Raw genomic sequence first — 8,706 nt, 5'->3', positions numbered from 1 at the left:
CCACTGCCTCCTAAGGGACAGGTTCCACTGGTGCCAGCCAGCAGCTGACAAAGGGAGAGTGCTACCACTCCAGGTCTCACTTCAAATGTGCTCTTTAACCTAAGCTCTGCCACCACCTCCCTTGGAGCCAGCAGATGGGGAAACAGAAGGGAGATGGCCGGTAGGGCCCATTGCCTTCCCATGGAGGACCTCAGCTTAATAGAAGTTGTCATGTGTCAGCTTAGGGCATGAGCAGTGCCGCCTCGACAGCAGCTGCTCCAGGGGCCCACAGCCAACCTGGGGCTGATGTGAGGGGCCCGTTCTAAGGACAGAGAAGTCCCAGACCCAGGCATGCAAACAGCCAGGCACAGGTGAAGGGGAAAGGGACTCTAAGTACAAAACTAACCTGCTTTCTTTGGCTAGGCCAATTCCTAGCATTCAAAGATGTCACCTTCAGGATCTGGTGAGCAAGATGAAAGGAAAGAGCAGCCAATGCTGTGGAATCCACCACTAAGCTTTGTTTGACTTCTCCAAAAAACCCTAGATCTTAGAGTTATGAATTCACAGGATTCACAGGCTCAACGCATTCTACAGATGGGTAGCCAGGTGCCCGGAGATGCTCCAAGGACCCACCTCATGTGATACAGACACAGTGCCTGAATCGGACATCCTAGCACTTTCCTTAACGCTCTGTTCTCTTTCCTACTTCTTACCAATAAGTACTTATGCATCATAATAAGACCAAGATTAATTCGGTTATCACGTATTTGAAGTAACATATTTTTTTATTTGAATCATTGTACATCTCAAAATATTACAGTTTTGCAAATGAGAATACTAAAGCGCCTGCCTGGCAAGCAGGCAGTCGTGAGTTCGATCCCCAGTGCCGATAAAAAGGAAAAAGACCCCCAAAAAAAGAATGCTAAAATTTATAATGTGGTATATTCCAATAACAATTCTAACAATTCTATTTAAGTTTAGAGTATATTTTTAAACATTAAGGAAATTACAAAATTTTGCCAAATCCTGAGTTTTCTTTACAGCCAGCCAAAACACACAAATTGTTTCTGGCATTCTGATCTCCTTCATGTAGCATCTGAATCTATGGTGCATGAAGCTTTCTGCAATTTACATTTTCCTCATTCACAATATCTTGAGTTCCACTGCTCACGAGCTCTGAGTTCCTCTGTTGGGAATAATAAGAAAAAGAGGTTAGTTTTTGCAAGAAAAAGAAAAACATGAGAGGCAAAATTGTTGAAGGAAAGTTGCGGAATCTGCAGTCATGTCATAGAAGAGAGGCGGGGGGTCAAGTTTTAGGTCTCCTCTCAAAGCCCTCCTGTATGAGCACAAGGACGAAGGAAGCTGATGGGCAGGGGCAGAGGGTAAGATGCAACCGAGCTCAGGCTGTTAAATCCCGTGCACTGGGATGGAGCCTTGCAAAAGGCCGGCTCAGCTTTTCCAAGAAAGTTCAGCAGAAGTTAATTGAAGCAGTCACACACTCCAACTTCCCCGAGCCTCCCTGAGCCCCTAGGTCTCCCAGAGACTCGTGTGCACATCCTCGCTGTAAAATCACATTGACCATTTGTGTGGAGAGCAGATGCAGACAGCGTGCCTTTTATGCTCATTATAGGCAGCAAAGCAAAATGATTGTCAAGCTTGTCATTAAAACAGCAGGGGAGTGAAACCCTCAAAAATTCTAGCAAATGAGTAAAGAAATGGAAATAAAATGCATAATAATGGGTATTCTGTACCAGGATGATGTGTGAAATATCTTTACCAGCACAGAGCACTACACAAGGGCGCTGTATTTTATGATAATAAATGCATTTATACATTATCTGGTGCTTTATAGATTTCCTGGTGTCCTCAGTCTCTCACAGTCTTACTTTCTGAGTTGTTAAATTTTCCAGGAGTAAATTCGTAAGTTTTCTTATTCCACTGTCGTGTGTATTGTCTTTAGTTGCTGTTGTTGTTGCTTTCGTTCTCTGTTTTGTCTTCCTTTTTTTAGAGAAGCTGCCTTCCTCTTAAGGGAAACAAGCATACAAACATACTAAGTAAGAAAGTCCAAGAGTGGGGCTGGTTAATAAGGAATGATAAAGCTTTACTCTGCTAGTTCACGTGTGCCCACTAAAATACATAGTGAGATGTGTTCTGGGCAGCGCTATGACCAGGTGGCTGGATTTATGAGGTGGTAGCAGTTTTAACTAGCTCTTTGCTTTGAAGACACAGGAATGGTGCTAAGCCCCTAAGAGGCGTACAACCAAGTGGGCTTGTTATCTCATGGAAAGAAGAAAATAAATGAGTTTGTAAAATTAGGAAGCTAGGCCATGAGGTCCAAGGGAAAACACAGCACACGGGTGATCCGGACCTGAAGTCAGTTCTCCTTTCTGTACCTCTCTGAGCTTTCATTCCTTTCACTTACAAAGTTCTGGAAATAATACCTATTTTATAGCATTATGGTGAGGACTACATAAAATGAGGTTCGTAGAAAGTGGCTCGTATGCTAACACATTGCTTTGCAATTATTATTCTGAGCAAGACTCCAAATCCCTGTTAGTTGGGAATCTGAAAATATAAAAAACTCTTATTAGAAAACAAACATGAATAGAAATCTCCACTGCAAGCAAAGGAGATTAACTTGACCCATTCTGCTGCCTCTGCTGTTGGTTTGTGTTCCTCGTAACTTCATCTCAGAATTACAAGGCAGGCAGAATGCTAAGACTTCTGAGATGAACTTACAAGGAACACGAACCAACAGCAGAGACAGCAGAATGGGTCTGTTCCAGTGGTGGCAAAACTATGGCATGCGTGCTGTGTTTTTTTTTAAGACAAAAGATGTTGGCAGCCATTCTTTCTGGAGTGAGATGAAATCTCACTGCGTTTTAATTTGCATTTCTCGAATGACCAGTGATGGTGAACATTTCTTCATGTATTTATTTGCCATTTGTATATCTTCACCTAGAACTGTGTGTTCATCTCAGATGCCCATTTTTGGAGAGGGTCTTTGAATTTCGGGGCTTGGTATTTTTCAATTCTTTATATGTTCTGGATGTAAGTCCTTTGTCTGAGGGATTGTCGGCTATAATTTTTTCCCATTCTGTGGGTTTTCTTTTCACTCTGTTGGTGATTCCTTTTGAAGTGAAAAACTTTTAATAACAGTTGTTGATTCTTTGAAGTATTTCCCATGAGGTTTGCATTTTGTTCATGAATTCTCTGCCTAGCCCTATGTCTCCAAGACTTCTACCTACCTTGTCTTCCAGTAGATTTAGTGTTTCTGTTTAAATATTTAGATCTTTGATCCATTTTGACTTTAGTTTAGTGTATGGTGACAGGTATGGGTCTAGTTCCAGTCTTCAGCATGTGGAAAGCCAGTTTTTCCAACACCATTTATTAAAGAGCCCATCCATCTTCCAGTGAATATGTTTAGCCCCTTTGTCGAATATAAGGTTGCTGAGTGTCTTTGTAGTTGTGTTTGCATCTTCTAATCTGTTCCATTGGTGCTCAGGTCTTTTGATCAGTACCATGCTGATTTTATCACAGTAACTTTGTAGTATACTTTCAGGTCAGGAATTGAGAAGCCTCCTGTCTTGCCTTTGTTGCCCAGAATCGCCTTTGGTATTCTAGGTTTCTTCTGTTTCCCAATGAATTTTAGCAGTGTTTTCTCTAGATTTGTAATGTATGTTAATAGTGTTTCGATTGGGATTGCATTAAATCTGTATAACTGTTTTGGGAGTATGGCCATTTTCACAATATTGGCTCTTCTTAGCCAAGAGCAAGGAATATCCTTCCATTTCTAATATCATCTTCAATCTCCTTTGTTAGCATAGTATAATTTTCAGCATATAGGTCTTTTACATTCTTGGTTAGGTTGATTCCTAAGTATCTCACGTTTTAAATGCTATTGTGAAGGATGATATTTCCATAATTTCTCTCTCAGTGAGTTTTTGTGTACAGAAATGCTATTGATTTTCGAATGTTGATTTTGTATCCAGCTATGCTTCTGAACTTTTTTAATACCTCTAGTAGTCTTTTAATGGACTTTTTTGGGTCTTCTATCTAAAATATTTTCCCAAAAAAATTGAAAAGATCATGTCACAGTAATGTATGTGCACCCGTATTTATAGCAGCACAATTTGTGATAGCTAAATCTTGGAAATAACCAAAATGCCTGTCAACTGCAGATTGGATGAAAAAGATGTGGTATTTTTCTCAAAGGGGAATATTACTCAGCTATAAAAAAGGATTATCTTCAGACCTTTATATGTAAAGGGAGGCAACTTGAGACTATTCTCATAAGTGAAATAAATAAGCCACACATTTGTAAATATCACATTGCCTCTCTAGTGTAAAAAAATAAAAAATTGAAAGAGTAATAAGATCCAAAATGTATAATAGATATTGTGAAAGTGACAGGGAGGGAGAGTGCTCTAAAGGATACATGTTTGTTTAACAAAACAGAATGTATGTTTAAGTGTGTAAGATAGATGACCATATTACAGGGTTTTCATTAGATTACTGAAAAGAATGTTTACACTGTGAATGTTTGAGTGTCTGTCCACTTTTTATGCTTTCATTTTATAACTTGAACAACTATTTCTAAGAGGACAATATGAAGCTTATCAACCAGTAATTTTTGAGTGTTAATATTTTTCTTCAAAATTATGTATTGCCTCTACCCTTTTTTTCTGTTTTGTCTTGCTTTCTCTTTCTTTTTTCCTTTAAATGAAAAAAAAAAAAAAAAAAACAACAGAAGCAATACATGGAAATTAGAGATAACGTTGACCTGAGTTTAAAACTTAAAGATTCATTAAGGTCTTATTCACAACTCTTTATATTGGAAGATGCTTAAATCCAACTGAAACTAGCTTCACAAGGAAAAATAAATTATAGACTCTTATAAAAAAAAATTTCAAGTATATATTGCTTACAGGCATGAGTCAACACCAGACATCCACCACTTATCCCTTCCAATCTTCCTTTCTTCTGTGCTAGCTTCATTTATGGTAGGCTTCTCGCTCCTTGGGGCAAGATGGTCATCATCTTTCCCATTTTTAAAATAAACATTCAAGATCTATTTTTTTAAAAAGACGTTAATGGGTTGTCCTTTAAGACTTTCTCCCACTGAGGGATCTCAGTTAATGGTAGCCCCTCTCTACTCGTTTGGAGTATGAATAGAACAATGACTCTAAGTAACCTTTGAGTAATATTTCATCTTTTGAGTGGTACCAAAGTTGTGAACTGTGACAAGTGGTGCCCGGTGTGAGGAATGAATGAGGACCATATGAAGAATCAATTATGGCAACTCAGCATAGGAACCAGTCTTCCAAAGCCTGCTAAAGGAATGAAGACATCCAGCTTCACATCCTGATTCCAAGGGACTTTTGGGAAGATGGCAAAGTGTTGAGCAACAGAGAAACAACCTCTCCAGTATTTGATGTTCAAATGCTGGAATATAGCAATGTGAGGGAGAGAAAAAGGAGAGAAGTGGTCTCAGGACTCAGGAAGAATCTGAAGTGTGAATTGAAGCCGATAGGGAGAGTGAAGAGAGAGACCTCAACAAAAAAAGGAGGTGGCAAGCAGCATTTGCTCCCTAGGTCTTGACTTGTGGCTTGGGAGGGGCAGCTCAAGCTGCATATACATGGCAACTACTGGTAATCCCAGAGGCCTCTAAGGAGAAGTGATTCTAATAGAATGGACCAGTGGATTCAGTGGACTGCAATGGCTAGTGAATTGCTCAGTCTCACGTGCCCTACAGGAGAGGGCAATTGACTGGTTGCCACTTTGGAGAAGGCCAACTGAGCTCAGAACTCAGAGCATCCACAGGTTAGCTCCATCTAGCGGCTCCCAGGATGAAGCAGAGTTGAGTTCAAGCTGGTAGAAGGTACACAGAGTTGCAGGCTAACAATTCAAGTTCCAGTTTCAGTGCCAGAAACCCTCCTGAACCTCAGTGGAACTAAAGGTATGGGCTTACTAGGATTAATACTACACTTCTGGAGATCTGCTACTGGGATTACTCAGTGTGGAACTGGGCTTTGTCTGCCCACTCTTTCTATCAGTAACAGCAGAGACATGCCCTGAAATGGCCATTTTCCCCCTCTTTTCTTCCTTTTTTCTCTTTCTTGATTGTTTGTTCTTGTTTTTATATGTGTGAACATTGTTGTTCTGTTCACATTTCTGTTTCTTCCTTTTCTCTTTCCTTCCTGTCTGCTTCATTGGTTTCCCAAAGTTTGCATAATTTTCCTGTATCCTTCAGCCTTGTTTCCAATCTCTTCCTCTTCATCTGTTCTCTATTTTCCCTGTAAACCCTTTAAACTTTTCTCACCTGAGGGTATAATCACCATATTGAGGATCTACTTACTATATATAATTTTCAACTTTATTTAAGATTGTGTTACATAACCACAAATCTAGTTCATACAGTTAAAGGTGACAAGTTAATAGCTGCCACAATTTGTCATTTTCTAGGCTGTGTTTGATGAGATTATTATTACTGATTGTACTATTTAGCCAAGGTGGCTAATTGTTCTAATCAGTTTTTTCCTGGTATGTCAAGACTGAGACTGCCCAGTGGTCATAAACAATTCAACAGGCCAGTGCCAAAGAATGAGGGATTAGGTCACATGGGTAGCAACCTCCAATAAATTGAAGAAGTAAAATCTTGCAACATACTCAAAGCCCCAAAACCAGCTATATCCTAGTCTCTGAATACTCATTTTCAAAGGGTTCACAAAACTAGAAATAAAGCTACCTGCCATATGCAATTTATACACATCAAACAAGGAATTAAACTTTGAAAAAATTGAAAATGAGAAGACACAGAGGCAAGATGTAATCCCAGACTTCCATATCTCCAAAGGCAAACCCAGTGAGCAATGAGATAGAACAGCTCAAAGGTCACTCACCTGGACTCTCTGAAGTGGTGGCAGGGGAAGTGGCAAAGAAGACAAATGAGGCTCTAGAAAAAAACCAAATCAGAAACAATTTGTTAGATAACTATAAAAATGGTGACCATAATGAAGGACATGGTTAGTGACTCTAGAGCAGATACAGATAAAAAAAAAAAAAAAGTACAGGAGCTTAGGATGGAAATCATGAATGGACAGCATAAAACAAGAAATGGAATCCATGAAAAAAATTCACCCAGATATCCAGAAGATTAAAAATTCCATTGAGGGCTAGGGATATAGCTCAATTGGTACAATATCTGCCTGGCAAGCATGAGGTCATGGGTTCAACCCCTAGTGCAAAAAGAAAAAAATAATCCATCAAAAGTATACGCAGCAGAATGAGCCAATGTACAGACAAAAGACAGGATTTCAGTTGACTACCATGAAAATAAATATTTCCTCAAAATAGTACAGGACCGTGAAAAAGCCAACTACTGCTCAATGATGAAAACAAGAATAATATGAGATTTATTTGAATTAGTGAAAAATCAGGAGACAGTGCAAAGAACATAAAAAAAAAAAAATCTTGTTCACAAGAAATGACAGAAAACTTCCCAAGCATGGAAAAATAATTTCACATTCAGACAATTGAGACATATTGTTCTCGTTTATGTTTAGATGTTCCCCCTAAAAGCCCCATGCAGTCATTGAGGGGGCAGGCTTTTCAGAAGTGGCTGACTCTAGAATGTGTGATGCTAAGGTTAAGGGTGTATAAGTATTAAATCAGTCCACTGATCGGTTTAGCATAGTTCTGGTGAGGATCAATGATATGTGAGTGCTACACCCACCCTAAGGCAGGCCACTTGCATAGAATATAAGACACAGAGAGTTTTGTCCCTCCCCTTTGTTGTTTTGATACCTTGTAGGCACATGAACTGATCTCTGTGATGGCCCTCTGCCAAGCCATCTGTCTTGGAGTCAGATGATTATGGACTAAAATTTCTACAAACTTATGAGCCAAATAAAACTTTCCTCTTTTAACTTTGGGTGAAAGGTATTTTATCTCATCAAGAAGAAATGTAACTGAGACCGACTTACAACTCAAATTTAACCATGACCAAAAATATAAATCTATAGTCAAGACTCCAGAAATTCAACACGAACAGAATATTCAAAGCTATTAGAGAAAAAGAAACAAATGACCTAGAAAAGAAAGCCTATTACATTTCATCAGATTTCTCAACATAATCCCTTAGGTCAAGAGGAGCTTGGCAGGAAGTATTTTGAGCCCTAAAAGAACACAACCTCCAGCCCAGACTAATGTACTGTGCAAAATTATCTTTCAGAATTGACAGAGAAATAAGATATGTCCATAACGAAGAACACCTGAGGAAATTTGTGAACACCAAAGAAGACTCTGAAGGACATTCTAGAAATAGTAACAAGGATTAAAACTCCATGAACCCCAACAGAATGAATACAAATAGCAGGACAAGTAATTAAATAGAGGGGAAAACGGGAACAAACAACAGAAAAATGCCATGACAAGGATAAGTCAATACATTGCAGTTAAAACCATCAACATAAGTGATCTCAATTCACCAATTAAAAGAAAGAAGATCCAACAATATGCTGCATACAAGAAACACATTTAATTCAAAAAGAAATTCATAGACTGAAAGTCAAAGGATATAGAAAACAATACTTCAAGAGACAAGAAAGCAGGGGTAGCTATTCTGTTTATGACCAAAGAGAATTTCAGGTCAAGACTGATCAAGAGAGATGAAGAAAGTCACTACATCCTTATAAAGGGAACAATCCAAAAGGAAGAGATGACAAT

At 39.0% G+C, this 8,706-nt stretch overlaps 1 long non-coding RNA gene across 1 annotated transcript in view; it reads right to left on the bottom strand.

Moving 5' to 3' along the window:
- Positions 1-788: 788 nt before the first annotated feature.
- The window catches only part of LOC134473161 (uncharacterized), a 35,958-nt gene continuing 28,040 nt past the window's right edge, over positions 789-8,706 (bottom strand). Inside the window, exons 4-5 of the long non-coding RNA XR_010043248.1 lie at positions 6,882-6,934; positions 789-1,165 (exon numbers count right to left, since the gene is read on the bottom strand). This is a non-coding gene — a long non-coding RNA (uncharacterized LOC134473161). The remainder of the gene's footprint in view (positions 1,166-6,881; positions 6,935-8,706) is intronic.

This window comes from Cavia porcellus, unplaced genomic scaffold (genome assembly GCF_034190915.1).
Source record: "Cavia porcellus strain 051 isolate PalLab524CR breed Dunkin Hartley unplaced genomic scaffold, mCavPor4.1 scaffold_26, whole genome shotgun sequence".
Lineage (NCBI taxonomy): Eukaryota > Metazoa > Chordata > Mammalia > Rodentia > Caviidae > Cavia > Cavia porcellus.
This window is presented reverse-complemented; position numbering and strand designations above follow the sequence as displayed.